General features: G+C 36.3%; 2 long non-coding RNA genes, 12 other non-coding genes and 1 pseudogene across 15 annotated transcripts; all 15 read right to left on the bottom strand.

Moving 5' to 3' along the window:
* Positions 1 to 7,268: 7,268 nt before the first annotated feature.
* Positions 7,269 to 9,425, bottom strand: LOC149640695 (uncharacterized). The gene is made up of 2 exons (XR_016372280.1): positions 9,296 to 9,425; positions 7,269 to 8,959 (listed from the first exon to the last, which is right to left on the bottom strand). It is a non-coding gene; the product is annotated as an uncharacterized LOC149640695 (long non-coding RNA).
* A 475-nt stretch (positions 9,426 to 9,900) lies between these two features.
* Positions 9,901 to 12,676, bottom strand: LOC149640694 (uncharacterized). Of its 2 annotated transcripts, none has more exons than XR_016372278.1 (3): positions 12,272 to 12,676; positions 10,670 to 11,925; positions 9,901 to 10,586 (listed from the first exon to the last, which is right to left on the bottom strand). It is a non-coding gene; the product is annotated as an uncharacterized LOC149640694 (long non-coding RNA). The 2 variants fall into 2 exon arrangements; XR_016372279.1 differs by lacking the exon at positions 9,901 to 10,586 and having other exon boundaries at positions 10,738 to 10,865; positions 10,975 to 11,925.
* A 481-nt stretch (positions 12,677 to 13,157) lies between these two features.
* On the bottom strand, positions 13,158 to 13,230 carry TRNAV-AAC (transfer RNA valine (anticodon AAC)). The gene has a single exon. It is a non-coding gene; the product is annotated as a tRNA-Val (tRNA).
* A 203-nt stretch (positions 13,231 to 13,433) lies between these two features.
* On the bottom strand, positions 13,434 to 13,506 carry TRNAV-AAC (transfer RNA valine (anticodon AAC)). Its single transcript has one exon. It is a non-coding gene; the product is annotated as a tRNA-Val (tRNA).
* Positions 13,507 to 13,709: 203 nt separating this feature from the next.
* Positions 13,710 to 13,782, bottom strand: TRNAV-AAC (transfer RNA valine (anticodon AAC)). Its single transcript has one exon. It is a non-coding gene; the product is annotated as a tRNA-Val (tRNA).
* A 203-nt stretch (positions 13,783 to 13,985) lies between these two features.
* Positions 13,986 to 14,058, bottom strand: TRNAA-CGC (transfer RNA alanine (anticodon CGC)). Its single transcript has one exon. It is a non-coding gene; the product is annotated as a tRNA-Ala (tRNA).
* Positions 14,059 to 14,399: 341 nt separating this feature from the next.
* TRNAV-AAC (transfer RNA valine (anticodon AAC)) lies at positions 14,400 to 14,472 on the bottom strand. Its single transcript has one exon. It is a non-coding gene; the product is annotated as a tRNA-Val (tRNA).
* Positions 14,473 to 14,675: 203 nt separating this feature from the next.
* On the bottom strand, positions 14,676 to 14,748 carry TRNAV-AAC (transfer RNA valine (anticodon AAC)). The gene has a single exon. It is a non-coding gene; the product is annotated as a tRNA-Val (tRNA).
* Positions 14,749 to 14,951: 203 nt separating this feature from the next.
* TRNAA-CGC (transfer RNA alanine (anticodon CGC)) lies at positions 14,952 to 15,024 on the bottom strand. Its single transcript has one exon. It is a non-coding gene; the product is annotated as a tRNA-Ala (tRNA).
* A 479-nt stretch (positions 15,025 to 15,503) lies between these two features.
* TRNAV-AAC (transfer RNA valine (anticodon AAC)) lies at positions 15,504 to 15,576 on the bottom strand. Its single transcript has one exon. It is a non-coding gene; the product is annotated as a tRNA-Val (tRNA).
* A 65-nt stretch (positions 15,577 to 15,641) lies between these two features.
* TRNAV-AAC (transfer RNA valine (anticodon AAC)) lies at positions 15,642 to 15,714 on the bottom strand. The gene has a single exon. It is a non-coding gene; the product is annotated as a tRNA-Val (tRNA).
* Positions 15,715 to 15,917: 203 nt separating this feature from the next.
* TRNAV-AAC (transfer RNA valine (anticodon AAC)) lies at positions 15,918 to 15,990 on the bottom strand. The gene has a single exon. It is a non-coding gene; the product is annotated as a tRNA-Val (tRNA).
* A 203-nt stretch (positions 15,991 to 16,193) lies between these two features.
* Positions 16,194 to 16,266, bottom strand: TRNAA-CGC (transfer RNA alanine (anticodon CGC)). The gene has a single exon. It is a non-coding gene; the product is annotated as a tRNA-Ala (tRNA).
* Positions 16,267 to 16,469: 203 nt separating this feature from the next.
* TRNAV-AAC (transfer RNA valine (anticodon AAC)) lies at positions 16,470 to 16,542 on the bottom strand. The gene has a single exon. It is a non-coding gene; the product is annotated as a tRNA-Val (tRNA).
* A 935-nt stretch (positions 16,543 to 17,477) lies between these two features.
* Positions 17,478 to 17,631, bottom strand: LOC149640681 (U2 spliceosomal RNA; annotated as a pseudogene).
* Positions 17,632 to 19,640: the final 2,009 nt, after the last annotated feature.

The following is a 19,640-nucleotide window of genomic DNA, read 5'->3' as shown; positions in this document are numbered from 1 at the left end:
ATAAGCAGTCGACGCTTATATAGTACGGGGAAAGGTCAGAGGTAACGCTGTGTGTTAATCCTCTATGTAACCGTACACCCCTGGAGTAGAAACCCAGGAGGTCCCTTGATTATTACGGGAGGTTACAATATTTAAATCTATTTAATAAATGATACAGAAATTAATTTAAAATTCAAAACATATTTAAATCTATTTAATAAATGATACAGAAATTAATTTAAAATTCAAAACATATTTAAATCTATTTAATAAATGAAACAGAAATTAACTTAAAATAACAGTTTATCATTTAATTGTAATTAATTTAAAATTTAAAAATTAATTTAAAATTTAAAAATTTCAGCTTTTAAAGCACCCATTCTTGCATTCAATAAACCAAAACGTGTGTTGAGCTTCGCAAATAAAACCTGATTATTTTCTTTATTCCCACAGTTCATTTCATCAATCTAAATTATATTCAATAACAACGTAACAACTGATCAATGAAATGCACGAGGGTCTATCCAAGGCTTAGTAATCATACCTCAGAATCCTTGGTTTTCTTCTTTGTTAAAATTACGCCGATATTTTGAGCCATTTTTTAAACTAAAATTATTCAATTACACCTAAAACTTCACGAAATATAATTAAAAGTCCGGTAAAATTAGATTTTCAAAAACGGGTGGTCACAGAAAAAGGCGTGCTGACTAGAGTAGAGTCCCGGACCAAAGAAGATACACGCGTATATTTTCTTTGCCCGGACTACCGCTGAAAACGTTGATACTTGATACCTCGAAACTCGAAAGACCAACTACTAAATTACTAACCACTAGCTTCGTAAAAGAAACCTCGGCCCTTTGTATATGCAATGATCACGTGACATATTTGGACCAATGATAAAGCGAAGTGAAAGTAGGTCAAAATTTGAACACGTTACACCCGTCTGCTACTACTAGGCCTACTGGGAAAGTTTAAGTTTATATACCTTATTTATTACTAATAAAAAATAATTTCTTTTGACTAAATTGTTTTTTATTTTTTCTATATTTTCAAATATTGTAAGATTCAATATAGAGTAAGTTGAGAAGAAAAAAAATCTGTTAAAAAACTTAAAGGCCGACTTCCACCGAAAAGAGTTCTAGCGAACTGAAAACCGAGCATCGAGACTAACGATAGAGTAGGGACCGTGCACCGATTTTCGAAGCCCCCACTTGGGATAAAAGATGGAGGAAGGGTTCTCGCTAAAAGTGAAAGCCGTGCCGACTGTGGACGGTTCTAGCGAACTGAAGATGAACAATAGAGAATTTCCTTCAAAGGGGAAAGCAAAAATTCGAGAGGAAATAAATTTAAAAGGATTTCTATTGTTCATCTTCAGTTCGCAAGAACCGTCCACATTCGGCACGGCTTTCACTTTTAGCGAGAACCCTTCCAACTTTTGATCCAGCGGGGCTTCCAAAATCGGTGCACGGTCCTTACTCCATTGTTAGTCTCGATTAGCTCGGTTTTCAGTTCGCTAGAAGTTCCCTTTTCGCTGCTGGAAGTCGGCCTTTAAGATTTAGTTCTTGTTTCAATTTGACGATAGTAAGGCCTTGTCATTAGCAGACGAATCATTTTAAAAAACGAACCATGGTTGAGTGAGAAAATTTATAATGCTCCATAGACGCCGAAGTGATGTGTCTGACACTTTCACGCCGACATAGACGTTGAAACATAAGTAACTTAATCTAGATCTATGCGGGTAAAAGTGCTGACTGGCGGATTGATACTCAGGGCTAAAGTGACCATACGTCCCGGTTTAGCCGGGACAGTCCCGTTTTGTTAAACTTTGTCACGGTGTCCCCGAAGAATGCCTCGGGACACTAAAAAGTCCCGTTTTCTGGAAATTGTCCCAGTTTTGATTATCGCGCAGTGTATGTAATTATGTAGTCTGCTAAATATTTCTTCAAATCTGTGAACAATGTCAAGGTGACTCGTGTAGTTTTTCTAGTGACGAGTGAGTCTTCTTTTATTCAAAATGCCTAAACGCAAATGCGTATTTAACGACAACCTTCAAAAGAGTTAGTTAAGCGCCGCCAAGTTAATCAAAATTTAGCTCTTTCATCGAGATCAAATTTATAGACAGTGAAATTGCGGCTCTAAATTTTTAAACATAATAATTTCAATAGGCTTTGCTTTTCAAAGTAAAATCCGATTAGTTTTTTGAGATTTTTCTACATAGTTTAAGCTAATATAGGTTTACCTATGAGGCTTTTTAGTACTATCTATATCTATATAAATCAAAGTCCTGACTGAATGACTGACTGACAGACTGACTGATAATCAACGCCCAGCCCAAACCGCTTGCCCTAGAAGGCTGAAAATTTGCAGGAACGTTACTCATTAGTAGTAGGCGCGTACTAAGAAAGATTTCCCCCCAATCCGCCGCCATCTTAAAAAATGGCGCCCAGAAATGTAAAAAATATTCTCTATGCATTCAATTAGGCGCGTTTCACCGATTTCACAAATATTTAATACACTGGTTTGCTTTAACCTTAAGACGGGCTGAATGATCTTTCGGGTTCGATTTTTCGCCATCTTTTAAAATGGCGCCCAGAAATGTAAGAAAATATTCTCTGTGCAATAAAGTCCGCGCGATTCAACCGATTTCACAAATATTTAGTACAATGGTTTCCTTTAACCTATTATAAAAAAACGTCTTGGTTTGGACCAAGGCCGAAAAAACAAACGATATGTGTGAGGTTTATCAATGGGCTGAAGTTTCAGATATTGCAATTTTTTTAGTTATTTTTATCCATTTAATCCTTAATCAATATTAAATTCAATCAACTGATTTTACTGTTAATCGATCTATTCCCTCTAAATTAATTGAAAAAATTACATATCTACGCTTTTTCAAGAACAATTACATTTTCCGAAAACATTTTATCATGAAATTAATTATTTTGAAGGGAGTACGTGTTGAGGGATTTAATATTGAATATTTGAAATACTTTGTCTAAAAAGGCCAAGCGAACTTTGACATAATTCGAAAGGAAGATGTAAATATTTAATAGTGGATGCCAAACCAGGGTGTTGCACGAATTCATACATTTAATTTCGTATATCGAAATGCTACATTTCTAATGTCGCGACTGTGAAAGAAAGGTTGCACTGCAATTTTCATCTTCGTACTTTATACTTTCTTGGGGCGGGGGGTTAAGTTAAGTGTGACCTTCTTCGTTTAACTGGTAATGAATGGAAATGAATACAAAAGCCATTGGTACTGAAACGTATTTCTTTTTATGTAATCTTTACCTATACCTTTGGTTATATTTATACCGATATCATATTTTTCCAGTGCTACAGATAGCTACTTACTAACAAAAACCACACAGGATAAACGATGTTGCTTTGTCTTAAGTATACGGCATTCGTTTATTAACTAGTCTGAACAAAATAAATTTAAATTATCATATTTTTTTAACTTCAGTCTTCTTAGCAACTTACCGATTTAAAGGAATAGCGACGTAATTTAAAAATTATCTCAAATCTAAAGAAAACCTTACTTTTTTGAGAGTATAAACTCTTCTGATTCCAAATATATGCTTGATTAATATTTAAATATGAAGGAAAACACAGAAAAAACACTTTGAAAACTTGAAATTTGGGGGGCAAAAGCAAATTTGCGGAGAAGATTTTTGGCGGGTTTTCTCCTTGCTACGTCACTCACGGCATCTCGCGGAAAAGCCAAGCGCGCGCGCCCGAGACTCCCGAGTATACCAATGCCGCGCGAATCTGAATAAAATAGGCTTAACGCGGCGCTGAGACACTTATAGGCGTCACGTGAGCGACATCAAGAGTGAAAGTTTCTCCTTACTACGTCATCAAGCGAAACAAAATTTTAACTAGGCCTTTTCCAAACACTAAACTTTGATTGCAATTTTACTAATTTCTACGAAACCAAATACAAAAGTAAACATATCATAATAAACTAGATTTTTCAAGGATTTTTTTAGCATTATAAGTTTGTGGGTGACGAAAATTATGTCGCTAACACTTTAAGTTTTTTTTTTGATGCAAACTTGAAAATTTGTCAAGCCAGCAACAATTAAAACTATGTCCGTCAAGTGCTTACACGAAATCCCTTCAAAATAATTAATTTCATGATAAAATGTTTTCGGAAAATGTAATTGTTCTTGAAAAAGCGTAGATATGTAATTTTTTCAATTAATTTAGAGGGAATAGATCGATTAACAGTAAAATCAGTTGATTGAATTTAATATTGATTAAGGATTAAATGGATAAAAATAACTAAAAAAATTGCAATATCTGAAACTTCAGCCCATTGATAAACCTCACACATATCGTTTGTTTTTTCGGCCTTGGTCCAAACCAAGACGTTTTTTTATAATATCTGTTACTTCAGTCTTAATGTAATTAAATTTTGAATAATTATGTTTGCTTTACCGTCATACATTTGGGGTTGATCTATTTCTAATTGCTTAAAGAAGTACTTCAGTATCGTTAATTACATTTAACTTATATCCAATAACATTGATTTCGATAAGCATATAATGTTGCACTTTATTTATGAAAGAAGCTTAAAAACGACGGTATTTGAAATATGGAAGAAAAATATTTGTTTCGTACACTGTATACGTATACAGTGGTGTCGAGATCAGACCAACAGCTTCCTTTATGTACAACCCCCAATACTGCCAGCGGGTGATGTCATACTAAATTATAAAAAATCGTCTTGGTTTGGACCAAGGCCGAAAAAACAAACGATATGTGTGAGGTTCATCAATTGACTGAAGTTTCAGTTATTGAAATTTTTTTCTAGTTATTTTTATCCACTCAATCGTTAATCAATATTTAATTCAATCAACTGATTTTACTGTTAATCGATCCATTCCCTCTAAATTAATTGAAAAAATTACATATCTACGCTTTTTCAAGAACAATTACATTTTCCGAAAACATTTTATCATGAAATTAATTATTTTGAAGGGAGGACGTATTGAGGTGTCAATATAGAATATTTGAAATATTCTACTGACTTTCTTAAAAGAGCAGGTGAACTTTGACATAATTCGAAAGGAAAATGTAAATATTTAATAGTGGATTCCAAACAAGGGTGTTGCACTAATTTATACATTTAATTTCGTATAACGAAATGCTACATTTCTATTGTCGCCTCTATAAAGAAAAGATTGCACTGCAATTTCCCTCTCCGTGCTTTAGAATTTCTTGGTCATAATTCAGTCTTCATTTGAAACGTCACCACCCCTTTCTACATTGTTGGCGCTACTTGTACACCGGTTACGTATTACGTGTAATCCTTTTAGTACGCATAAAGACCATTTCGGAAAACACACAGGGGCGAGGCCACCATTGGGGTATTCTCCCTCACACCAAGGGTCACCGCCAGACTGTGCCAAAGTTCACTACAGGCAAGAGGCTAGTCAAATCTCACTGCCTATAGCGGTGCTTCTAGGCAAGAGAGAGAGAAGACCTCAATGGTGGTATCACCCCTGTGTTTTAATTATCTGTATGTAATTTCCAAAATGGTCCACTCACTTACAAATGTACACCGATTACACTGAGTTATCGGTCCTTCAGGCGCTAGCGAGTGTCAGGCCACAACCGTAATCATTCATGTACACGAATGTTTTATAGTTTTAGGTTATTAATGTTGGCGGGCAAGTCCGGAGAGTCATGTACCGTTCACTAATGTGAAAAGGTCTCGAACTATATGATAATATTGGCTGAGTGTGTTGCGACGGCTCAGATGACCCATACACTGGAACCACTGGTGATTGTAAAACTGCATATATTGGGAATATGAAGGAATGGGGGGGGAGTTACATCAAAAGCGCATACATTAAAATAAAATAATAAATTTTTTGTGTGCTACAGAGTGCCACCTACTCAAAGAAACCACACACGATAAACGTTGATGCTTTGTCTTATGAGGACGACATTAGTTTATAAATAAGTTTGAGCAAAATAAGTTATTTATCATAATTTCTTGAACATCAGTCTTCTCAGAAACTCACTACAGATTTAAACTTTTTTGCTGCAAACTTCAAAATTTGTCAAGCCAGCCTTAATTAAAACTATGACCGTCAATGTGCTTTCAAGTTAGTAATCATCGACACGAAATCCCTTCAAAATAATTAATTTCATGATAAAATGTTTTCGGAAAATGTAATTGTTCTTGAAAAAGCGTAGATATGTAATTTTTTCAATTAATTTAGAGGGAATGGATCGATTAACAGTAAAATCAGTTGATTGAATTTAATACTGATTAAGGATTAAATGGATAAAAATAACTAAAACAATTGCAATATCTGAAACTTCAGTCAAATGATAAACCTCACACATATCGTTTGTTTTTTCGGCCTTGGTCCAAACCAAGACGATTTTTTATAATATCTGTCACTTCAGTCTTAATGTAATTAAAATTTGAATAATTTTATTTTTGCTTTACCGTCAAACATTTGGGGTTGATCTATTTCTAATTGCTTAAAGTACTTAATTATCGTTAATTACATTTAACTTATATCCAATAACATTGATTTTGATATCCATATAATGTTGTACCATAAGTCTATTATGGGGACCTTACATAATAGACTTATGGTTGTACTTTATTTATGAAAGAAGTTTAAAAACGACGGTATTTGAAATATTGAAGAAAAATATTTGTTTCGTAACACTGTATACACATACAGTATTGTCGAGATCAGACCAACAGCATTGAATGTTGCCAGATTAAATTGTTGCTGGTGATTTTACGAACTATGTTAATGATATATTAAAATTTAAATGGAAAAGTTACATTTTGACACATTCCTAACCCTAAAATTTTGTATTTGGAGCCTATTAAATGCATTATAGTGATAATGTAATTAATTTTAGTGTTAAATAGGAAAACGTTTAGGCTGAAAGAACTCGCGTAGTTTAATCTTATTTTCTTATTTCAGTTAAAGGTTATCTACAGTTACCCAAAAAACCTGTTGTTTTCGATTAATTTCACGTTAAATATGGTTATTAAGTTGAAATTAACGGCTTATCTTCTTTTATTAGTGTTATTGCAGTTTATTATACGAGTTTGAATAAGAAATTCTCCTAAATTGCAAACTTTAGAGGAGTGCCTGTTTGACTCTTGCGGAACAATCACTTTTTTGCCCCAAAACTTTTAAATATCGCGCCTTTTCAATGGCTCTCTTTTAAAAATGGGAAAAATGCTTTTAAATGACAATTTAATTAATCGTAAGAATTCAACAGGAAAATGGAGGCTGGGTGAAAGATAAGTGTAGTTTTAATTTTAATTTGTTAGTTTAATTATAAGGTATCCATGAATTTACCCAAAACATTCGTGTTTTGGGCTAATTTCACATTAATTATACTTAAGTTTAATTTAACGGCTTATCTTGTTTATCTAGCGTGGATTTCGTTTATAAAACAAGTTTCAATAAAATATTAACTTTAATTGCAATCACCCTAAAATTTTAATGTATGCGCTTCTGATGTATTTTAACGATCATTTAAATTAATTTGAAAGTGAAATAGGAAACTACTGTGGCTGTACGAAAAACTTGTGATGTTTTAATCTTAATTTGAGCGTGGTTCGTGAGAGTGGATTAAGCTTAAAATTTATTTGAATTTTTTACCCTAATTGCAATGTTTAGTGCAGTTTAATATTTTTTCCGCAAATTCATTTTTAACCCAAAACTTTTGAATTTCGCGGCAATTATTGTACTTTAAAATAGTTTAAATTAACTTAAGTGTCAAATAGAAAATATTCGACTTTAATGGCTTGGGTAGTTTTAATCAAAATTAAAGAGTTTATTTAAAAGTTATTTGAGCCTTTATCCAAAAAATGTATATTTTGGTTTAATTTCACGTTAATTATGTTTAATTAACGTAGGACTGTGTTTTGGCACTATACATTTAGTGTTATAAAATGAGTTTAAATGTATACTTCACCTTAATTGCAATTTTTAGTGGAGTTTTAGATTCTCATTTTACGCTAAAGTTTTGAATTTCGCGCCTATTAAGGTACTTTGGAGATAATTTAAATTAGCTTATGTGTGGGGCTTTACCAACGGCTTGGGTAGATACAATCTTAATCAAGAACATCATTTAAGAGTTATCTGAGTTTTCATCCAAAAAAATGTATATTTTAGTTTAATTTTACCTTAATTACAGTTAATTACGTTGAAATTAACTTGTCGTCAGTGCTCATTAAGCTTATAAAATGTCTTTTAAAAAATAATTCACCTTAACTCTAATGTTTAGAGGAGTTTTTGATTATTTCCAACAAATTGCGTTAAATTTTTATCATATCCTGAGCTAGGTTTGTGGTAACATAAAGATTATCTATACAATATGTTAATGAATGATGTTATTCTATAGTTTAGCTTTAATATCAGTAATTAAATCAAATACCTTTACAATTCATAGCAATTTAAACCAATAAACAAACGGCAATGTGGACTGTGGAAATAGAAAACAACGTAACCCTCCGTTTCTAACGTGGTTAGGTTGAGAGAATCTGGGTTGTAAACATGAAAATTATTTGACTAATTAAATTATATAACAACACTGTCCTCCTGGATTAACCAGCACAACTGTTTCTTATGAATTAAACAATCCACTGTTAGTAACAAGTAGTTTATAAAATGATAACGTAACATCACTGTATGACTGATTCAATAGGATCAAAATTGTTTTAACGAATAATCTGGTCCTCTACATTGGTTTAGTTTCAGGAATTATACCACACACATTGACAATTAGTAGCATTTTAGTGAGATTAACAAATAATGAAACCGTTTATACCAGTCCTCAAATGAGAATGTTGACTTAACAGCGCTAACATTAACACCACTCTTTTAACTGCCGAAGGGAAAACAAATTTGAAATTTTGTCATCTTTCCTGTAATATTTTGAAGTCGAATTCTTCACAGGGTGAAAACACTACCGTTGATTTCTAAACCATAATAATTTGGATATATATGCCATTTTTTACTTAAAACTAGAAGCGCCAACAAACTGTCATAGATACAGTATTAAGTTACAAGAAGCGTAAAACCTTGGCCCTAGGGTTTGGATTTGTAGCATGAATCGAAGCAGACTACGTATTTTGTAATTCCAAACAGAGCTGGAAATTAGCTTTCTTATAATCTTTAAAAGGAAAGACACTATAAACACTATAAACACTATATAACATAGAGTAACTAAAATACAACTTAAGCCTTGGCCGTAAAGAACGTCGAAAAGCTTACTTTAAATGATATAAAAACCTCTATTAACTGTAATTATTTACCTGAATTACTTTTCTAGACGAAAATTCGACCTGATAACGACGTATTTCTTATTAAGGGTGCTACAGTTAATTAGAAAATACATATAAAGGTGCTCAAGCTCGGACGAAATACAAAAGTAATTTGCTGGAGTCTACTGCTAAGAAATTTGGAAAATCAGCAAGAAAGCCAACATTTACAATTAGTCAACGTAACTTGTTAGCACCCACAAACCTAGGACCTTCTAGTTGTCAACGAGAACGAAATGAAGAAAATAGGTTTAAGCGCGCTATAAGGTTAGGCTGACATCTGACCCAAAAGTAATTTTTTGACTTACTATCTTAATTAGTTAAATTACAAAAATTAGAATTCATTAATTAAAAATCGAAACCCGTAAGTTTCCCGTTTAATAAATGCTTGTTAATTTAGAAGTATTCCGAAAACTAACTTCGCTATACTTTTTCCGTATGGCCTATGACCATTTCGTTAAAAAAAACGAAAATTTTTTAATGCTTTTTCTATGGGACGCTAACCCTAAAAACTGTGAATTTTCCTTTAACATTACGGAAGGGTGTCATGTCATATCTACAAGGGCCTACCGGCCCTGTAGAATTATACAGGGTGTAAATAAATGTTTAGAATTCATGTTTTATTGTATGCAAGTGACAACGAGTGGCAAGGTACAAAAAGAATACTGGAGAATGCAACAAAATATTTTAAAGCACTGTCCTACGATTAGTCTTAGAACGTGGGCCTCAAATTGCAACCTCTTAACTGTTTGGTAAACACCTCAACGTAAATATTCGACGTTTCTACCATTGTGGTTTAGGCAATCTTCCAGACGACTGTCCATGTCTTGCAATACATTTGCAAGCAGTAAACTCATGACGCATGGTAAGACTAATGGTATTGCCGTCTTGGGAAATCCTCGTCCGTTAAGGCTTGATGTAGGGGGTATGATAATGCCAGTAATGATGCCCTTGTAAACTGGCACAAACAGTAGAATGGCTTAGTGCAACTTCTTGTTCCACCGCTCTATTATTACTTATTAGCATGAATTGGCTTCAAAACGTGCTACGATGTCAAAATCTCTATCCTCATTACAGACTATACAGTCTCTTCTACACTCACGATCTTGCACTACCGAAATCACGAAGGTGCTCGCCAATGTCGGCAAAGGTGCTTCGCACCGGATGTTGTAGGTGTGGTAACCGTTCGGCATAAAGCACTGCCTTTAGTTGAACGTTACTGCGACCTTCACCCAAAATAAACATCATGTCCAATTTGTCCTGGTTTGAATAGGTTGGCATTTTGCTAGGAAACGAGACTAACTACTGTAATTCTACTACTTAGCTCCTACACTGAAGACCCTGTATATCAAAAGGGACCGGAAGTACCTCAAAGTTTTCAAAGATTGCCAGATTGAGCGGGTCATGGGGTTTATAGTGGTGAAGGTTGCTTTGACTTTCGACACGTGACACCGCGGTATGTTTTTGGTGCTTCAATGTCCTCTCCCGATAGGCCCAACCAATTACCATCCTGGTTTTTCGGCTCAGTGTTGCGGTATTGCCGGTGCCATTAGAAATACAAGGTCTGTATTGTTAAGGCTTAGAAATACGTGGTCTTATAAACTGGTCCTCAGGATTAGTGACCCCTAACGTCTATAAAAAATAAACTGGTCTTTAGGACCAGTGACTCTTACCATAATATTCTTTCTACTGGTCCCATTGTAAAGTTTTTTTGTTGATATATATAGGCGCTAGCCCACTTGCGAGAAGGTTCAAGGTAGTTTGACCATAAATGACAGGTTTGACTAAATTGACTCTGCGAGACTTCAAAATTCCAATCTTGCCGAGACTGCCGACTGCCGCGTAGTTTTAAATCTAACTTAATACCACTACCAAAACCTGGTACCACTTGGCAAGCCCTTCATTTGGGTCTAAACTCTAGAGTGATACGGTTTATTGTGTTGAAAGAGAAAAGTTAAGAGTAGAAATTGGAAGATAGCTTGAATTTTTAAACTGGTCCCGCCTCAATTCCCATCAAAAAACTTAATTATTAATTTTTTCAATTAAAAAACTGGTCCAAGCAATTAATAAACTGGTTTTGGACCAGTGGACGTGTGCTATTTCTAAGTCTGGTAGTGTTAAAATTGTAACAATACTCCTGTTAAAAAGGCACACAAACTGTACCCCCGCCCCCTCCCCCCAAAAAAACATTTAAATTTCGCGCCTTTTCAATGGCTCTCTTTTCAAAATGGGAAAAATGATTTTAAATTTTTTAAGTGTAAGAATTAAACAGGAAAATGGAGGCTGAGTGAAAGATAAGTGTAGTTTTAATTATAATTTGTTAGTTTAATTATAAGGTATCCATGAATTTACCAAAAACATTCGTGTTTTGGGTTAATTTCACATTAATTATACTTGATTAAGTTTAATTTAACGGTTTATCTAGTGTGGATTTAGTTTATAATACAAGTTTCAATGAAATATTAACTTTAATTGCAATTACTCTAAAATATGTAAGCGCTTTTGATGTATTTTAATGATGAATTAATTTAATTCGAAAGTGAAATAGGAAACATCTGTGGCTGTGCGAAAAACTTGTGTTGTTTTCATCTTCATTTGAGCGCAGTTCGGGAGAGTCGATTAAGCTTTAAAGTATAATTTATTGGAATTTTTTATCCTAATTGGAACGTTTAGTGCAGTTTAACATTTTTGCCACAGTCATTATTTTACCCTAAACTTTCGAATTTCGCGCCTATTAATGTACTTTAAAGATAATTTAAATTAACTAAGTATGAGATAGAAAACATGGGGCTATACTATCAGCTTGTGCAGTTTTAATCAAGTATTTTATTTCAAAGTTACTCGAGTTCTCATCCAAATATGTATATTTCATGTTTAAATTCACGTTAATTATACATAATTAAGTTGAAATTAATGAAGGATTGAGGTTTGGCAGTGTTGATTTAGCTTATAAAATGAGTTTCAAATCACCTTAATTGTAAAGTTTAGAAAAGTTTTTCATTCTTGCCAACACAATGTGTTAAACTTTTATCATACCACGTGCTAAATTTGCGGTAACATAAAAATCATCTATAACATATGTTAATGAATGATGTGATTCTATAGTTTAGCAACTTTGGCTTCAATAACAGTAATTAAATTAAATACCTAAACAATTCATAGCAATTTAGACAAATAAATGTGAACTGTGGAGATAGCCAACAACGTAACCCTCCGTTGCTGACGTGGTTACGTTGGAAACATCTGCGCTGATGTAAACATGGAAATTATTTGACTAATTAAATTACATAACGACACTGTCCTCCTGGATTAATCAGCACCACTGTTACTTATATTTATGAATTAACAAAATCCACTGTTGGTAATAAATAGTTAAGCTGCGCTAACGTAAACATCACGACTCTGCAGTAGGGAAAACATATTAAACTTTTTGTCATCTTACGAGTAGTATTTTGAAGTTTTCGATCTTTTCACAGGGTGAAAAGCATTATCTTTATTTCAACACGTTAATAATTTGAATAGGTATGCCATTTATTGGAAGCGCACACGGTAAATGCAGCATAAAAAGCCTAGTGTTAACCCGGTTAGGCTATGTTTCTAGCATAAAATTGAGCAGACAATACACAGGATTCCAAAACAAATGAGAGCTGGAAATCAGCCTTTTTAATAATCTTTAAAGAGTAACTAAAATAGGGTAATGGCAGCCCTCTGCCTTCGACTGTATTAAGCTCTATGGGGAAATAAGATGGGGTGCTATTAGTCTATACAACTTAAGCCTTGGCCGTAAAGAACGTTCAATTCCGAGTTTTCCAAAAGATCTAGCTCATTTTTATGCCCAATCACGATGGTCAAAACATACATCTACCAGGGCTCGAACCTGGGACCTTCCGCGTGTTAGGCGGACGTGATAACCACTACACCATAGATACGTAGTCATTCTGAGTTTTTCAAGAGATCTATTTTATTTTTATGCCCAATCACGATGGTCGAAACATGTATCTACCAGAGCTCGAACCTGCGACCTACCTTGTGTTAGGCGGACGTTATAACCACTACAACTTAAATACGTAGTAATTCAGAGTTTTTCAAGAGATCTAGCTTATTTTTGTGCCCAATCACGATGGTCAAAGCATGCATCTACCAGGGGTCGAACCTGGGACCTTCCGCGTGTTAGGCGGACGTGATAACCACTACACCATAGATACGTAGTCATTCTGAGTTTTTCAAGAGATCTATTTTATTTTTATGCCCAATCACGATGGTCGAAACATGTATCTACCAGAGCTCGAACCTGCGACCTACCTTGTGTTAGGCGGACGTTATAACCACTACAACTTAAATACGTAGTAATTCAGAGTTTTTCAAGAGATCTAGCTTATTTTTGTGCCCAATCACGATGGTCAAAGCATGCATCTACCAGGGGTCGAACCTGGGACCTTCCGCGTGTTAGGCGGACGTGATAACCACTACACCATAGATACGTAGTCATTCTGAGTTTTTCAAGAGATCTAGCTTATTTTTATGCCCAATCACGATGGCCGAAACATGTATCTACCAGGGCTCGAACCTGCGACCTTCCTTGTGTTAGGCGGACGTTATAACCACTACACCATAAATACGTAATAATTCTGAGTTTTTCAAGAGATCTAGCTCATTTTTATGCCCAATCACGATGGTCAAAACACGCATCTACCAGGGCTCGAACCTTGCTCCTTCCGCGTGCGAAGCGGACGTGATAACCACTTCACCATAGATACATGGTCACATTGAGTTTTCCAAAAGATCTAGCTTACTTTTATGCCCAATCACGATGGTAAAAGCATGTCTTTACCAGGTCTCGAACCTGCGACCTGCCACGTGTGAAGCGGACGTGACAACCACTACTCTATAGACACGTAGTAATTCTGAGTTTTTCAAGAGATCTAGCTTATTTTTATGCCCAATCACGATGGTCAAAACATATATTTACCATAGTTTGAGCCTGGGACCTTCCGCGTGTTAGGCGGACGTTATAACCACTACACCATAGATACGTAGGAATTCCGAGTTTTCCAAAAGATCTAGCTCATTTTTATGCCCAATCACGATGGTCAAAACATACATCTACCAGGGCTCGAACCTGGGACCTTCCGCGTGTTAGGCGGACGTGATAACCACTACACCATAGATACGTAGTCATTCTGAGTTTTTCAAGAGATCTATTTTATTTTTATGCCCAATCACGATGGTCGAAACATGTATCTACCAGAGCTCGAACCTGCGACCTACCTTGTGTTAGGCGGACGTTATAACCACTACAACTTAAATACGTAGTAATTCAGAGTTTTTCAAGAGATCTAGCTTATTTTTGTGCCCAATCACGATGGTCAAAGCATGCATCTACCAGGGGTCGAACCTGGGACCTTCCGCGTGTTAGGCGGACGTGATAACCACTACACCATAGATACGTAGTCATTCTGAGTTTTTCAAGAGATCTAGCTTATTTTTATGCCCAATCACGATGGCCGAAACATGTATCTACCAGGGCTCGAACCTGCGACCTTCCTTGTGTTAGGCGGACGTTATAACCACTACACCATAAATACGTAATAATTCTGAGTTTTTCAAGAGATCTAGCTCATTTTTATGCCCAATCACGATGGTCAAAACACGCATCTACCAGGGCTCGAACCTTGCTCCTTCCGCGTGCGAAGCGGACGTGATAACCACTTCACCATAGATACATGGTCACATTGAGTTTTCCAAAAGATCTAGCTTACTTTTATGCCCAATCACGATGGTAAAAGCATGTCTCTACCAGGTCTCGAACCTGCGACCTGCCACGTGTGAAGCGGACGTGACAACCACTACTCTATAGACACGTAGTAATTCTGAGTTTTTCAAGAGATCTAGCTTATTTTTATGCCCAATCACGATGGTCAAAACATATATTTACCATAGTTTGAGCCTGGGACCTTCCGCGTGTTAGGCGGACGTTATAACCACTACACCATAGATACGTAGGAATTCCGAGTTTTCCAAAAGATCTAGCTCATTTTTATGCCCAATCACGATGGTCAAAACATACATCTACCAGGGCTCGAACCTGCGACCTTCCTTGTGTTAGGCGGACGTTATAACCAATACACCATAAATACGTTGTAATTCTGAGTTTTTCAAGAGATCTAGCTGATTTTTGTGCCCTATCACGATGGTCAAAGCATGCATCTACCAGGGCTCGAACCTGGGACCTTCCGCGTGTTAGGCGGACGTGATAACCACTACACCATAAATACGTAGTAATTCCGAGTTTTCCAAAAGATCTAGCTCATTTTTATGCCCAATCACGATGGTCAAAACATGCATCTACCAGGGCTCGAACCTGGGACCTTCCGCGTGTTAGGCGGACGTGATAACCACTACACCATAGATACGTAGTCATTTTGAGTTTTTCAAGAGATCTATTTTATTTTTATGCCCAATCACGATGGTCGAAACATGTATCTACCAGAGCTCGAACCTGCGACCTACCTTGTGTTAGGCGGACGTTATAACCACTACAACTTAAATACGTAGTAATTCAGAGTTTTTCAAGAGATCTAGCTTATTTTTGTGCCCAATCACGATGGTCAAAGCATGCATCTACCAGGGGTCGAACCTGGGACCTTCCGCGTGTTAGGCGGACGTGATAACCACTACACCATAGATACGTAGTCATTCTGAGTTTTTCAAGAGATCTAGCTTATTTTTATGCCCAATCACGATGGCCGAAACATGTATCTACCAGGGCTCGAACCTGCGACCTTCCTTGTGTTAGGCGGACGTTATAACCACTACACCATAAATACGTAATAATTCTGAGTTTTTCAAGAGATCTAGCTCATTTTTATGCCCAATCACGATGGTCAAAACACGCATCTACCAGGGCTCGAACCTGGCTCCTTCCGCGTGCGAAGCGGACGTGATAACCACTTCACCATAGATACATGGTCACATTGAGTTTTCCAAAAGATCTAGCTTACTTTTATGCCCAATCACGATGGTAAAAGCATGTCTCTACCAGGTCTCGAACCTGCGACCTGCCACGTGTGAAGCGGACGTGACAACCACTACTCTATAGACACGTAGTAATTCTGAGTTTTTCAAGAGATCTAGCTTAGTTTTATGCCCAATCACGATGGTCAAAACATGCATCTACCAGGGCTCGAACCTGGGACCTTCCGCGTGTTAGGCGGACGTGATAACCACTACACCATAGATACGTAGTCATTCTGAGTTTTTCAAGAGATCTAGCTTATTTTTATGCCCAATCACGATGGTCGAAACATGTATCTACCAGGGCTCGAACCTGCGACCTTCCTTGTGTTAGGTGGACGTTATAACCACTACACCATAAATACGTAGTAATTCTGAGTTTTTCAAGAGATCTAGCTTATTTTTGTGCCCAATCACGATGGTCAAAGCATGCATCTACCAGGGGTCGAACCTGCGACCTTCCGCGTGTTAGGCGGACGTTATATCCACTACACCATAGATACGTAGTAAATCCGAGTTTTCCAAAAGATCTAGCTTACTTTTATGCCCAATCACGATGGTCAAAACATGTATTTACCATAGCTCGAACCTGGGACCTTCCGCGTGTTAGGCGGACTTCAGATCCTTAAAACATCCCGGGCACCGCCGGGTTTCTTGGCTAATGCAGATTTAATAGGAAACATATTTTTGTTTATATCTTAGTTACGCTTAATATAGTGTCGTTATTTTATCCTGGGAGAACTACCTAATCCAAACAGTAAAAAACTTATTTTGTCACAGGCTGGATTCGAGCCTGTGCAAAAACCTGGAGCTGATCTACTGCAAATCGCTTACTGGCCACTTTAAATTAAATATGTTTATTTGTATCAATGGCAAATAGAGATAAAATGGAGTGAGATAGTATGGACATATGTCAGCAAAGAGGGTACAAAGAGGCTACCCTCTTTGCTTGGCTGGAGTGTTCTCGCTTTGGAAGTCTTTCTCTGCACTCTTATTGGTTGAAATGCGGTGAACCGGATATAAAGAGTGAACTATAACCTGAGGATAAAGCAGTACAGCGAGAACTCCCACAATGCCTTGCCCAAGCAGTTAGCTTCAACTCCTAATCTCTTTGATGTTAGCTGCTTCGGAATAAGCGTGTTTAATTTTGATTTAATTAGAGAGGGGGTGAGCCGATCCTGAATGTAAGCCCGTTAAACTTCGCCCAGTTCCAAAAAGCGAGTTAATATCGAAGGGTCCCAATGGAACCCGATCAGATATTAAGCTGATCAGAACAGATACTACACATGATCTTAGCCAAAAGGCCGAGAAGCGATACTAATTGCACGGTTAATTAAGCTTAAATATTTCATTAATTAACGCTAATTAATTAATTAAATTAAGAACCTAATTACTCGAAATTATACAAAAAAAGCTATTTACTGGATGAAAAATTGCTCTAAAATAGTCTATGCACTGCGGACAGAAGTACCACATACCCAATCTTAATTATTTATCAACCCTATATTGATTAATTTAATCATATTACATCAATTAGTTTTAATTGCTTCCTTAGTGGACACATTTCCTTGAACATCTGTGTTCGGCAGAGTAAACATCTTTACAGGCGTCATTGAAAACCACTGGGATTTCAAAACCCTATAGGATGGCTAGATTTATCTTGATTTCCCAATACACCATTTTCAAAAGTCTGGAAGTAAAATAGAGTCTGATGTGTTGAGTACCTTGTTTTCTTACGCGGACAACAAATTAATTAAGATAAGTCTTCTTACAATACGTAACAAATTTTGACTGGTGACATTTAAGCCCTATTTAACGTCTTTGCGTCCACATAAATATTCAATGTTCCGTCTAAACTCTATATATAAGCAGACGACACTGCGATCGACTTCGCCCCATTTTGAAAACAGTAGACCTATTTGATATCGTCGGATTAATCAACTTTTGTTGGGTAATGCATAAAGGGTATCGAGGAAGTGGGCTTATGAAGGAATAAAAGGCTTGTCAATAAGTGTATCGAGGCTTCTCTGCACGCGCTCTGCCATATTTCGAAGTTGGGTAATCTGCAGCTGGTAAGCAATGGCAACCGAAGCGACCGGTTCGGAAGGTCCTTGAAAACAGCTTTCAGCTCTCCTTCTCTATTTGTTAACCCCGAATCTGCCTTTTCGTTCGGCCTTCCTTGGTTCTCAGGACTGTTATTGTTTGAAAATTTAATGATTCCATTAGGGCTTATCTCTCCCTTAAGTAACTATAGTTTTTTTGATTTCATTTCCAAGAAGAATTCGTCATCCCTCCCAAAGTTCATCACATTTAATCACAGATTTATCAACTTGTAATCTTATTTCAGATTGTTCTTTCTTCATGACCTACACAGTTGCAATTGGTTACAGAATATGATTGGTCAAACTGTATCAAGGACAACCATAAGTTCATAAGATATGTTCCATAATAAGTTTTCAAACTCCTGGTTACAAACTGGAGTTTGACATGAAGTGATTGAAGTAGGTCATAGATTGGAGGTAAAGCAACATACGCCTGATGAGGCGCTGTCAAAGGCTTAGCAATTCAGACTAAATAGGAAGATGGAAGTCCTGCAAAATTAACCACCGAATGTAGGTCTTCAATACTCGCTTCCGTCGTTCTCGAACTAGCTCGAGCTGTAAGTCTGTAGCACTACGAAGTATGGGTAGTCTCATACTTTTGGAACATATCTTATTAACTTATGATATCAGTAACACCAGGGAAATCAGGTTCATTAGAAGTAGTTTGGTTCAGTTCTTCACAAGGGTTGGGACTTGTGCTAACACCTAGCCATTAAGCCTATTAAGAACTTCTTATTGTATACCTGTAACCTTTATAATTAACTTCTAATTGAGCATCGTTTAATTAAAATTGATAGTTGCAATATAACTGGTTAAAAAGAAATGCCTTCAAGGAGATGTTTTACTTGAGTGGGCATCTACATAGACTTCAGATCCTTAAAACATCCCGGGCAACGCCGGGTTTCTTGGCTAATGCAGATTTAATAGGAAACACATTTTTGTTTATATCTTAGTTACGCTTAATATAGTGTTGTTATTTTATCTTGGGAGAACTACCTAATCCAAACAGTAAAAAACTAATTTTGTCACAGGCTGGATTCGAGCCTGTGCAAAAACCTGGAGCTGATCTACTGCAAATCGCTTACTGGCCACTTTAAATCAAATATGTTTATTTGTATCAATGGCAAATAGAGATAAAATGGAGTGAGATAGTATGGACATACGTCAGCAAAGAGGGTACAAAGAGGCTACCCTCTTTGATTGGCTGGAGTGTTCTCGCTTTG

Source organism: Phalangium opilio, unplaced genomic scaffold, assembly GCF_054372755.1.
Source record: "Phalangium opilio isolate 3A_F unplaced genomic scaffold, DU_Popi_V2 ptg000093l_1, whole genome shotgun sequence".
NCBI classification, from domain to species: Eukaryota; Metazoa; Arthropoda; class Arachnida; order Opiliones; family Phalangiidae; genus Phalangium; species Phalangium opilio.
The sequence above is the reverse complement of the archived record's forward strand: the minus strand, read 5'-3'. Positions and strand labels throughout refer to the sequence as shown.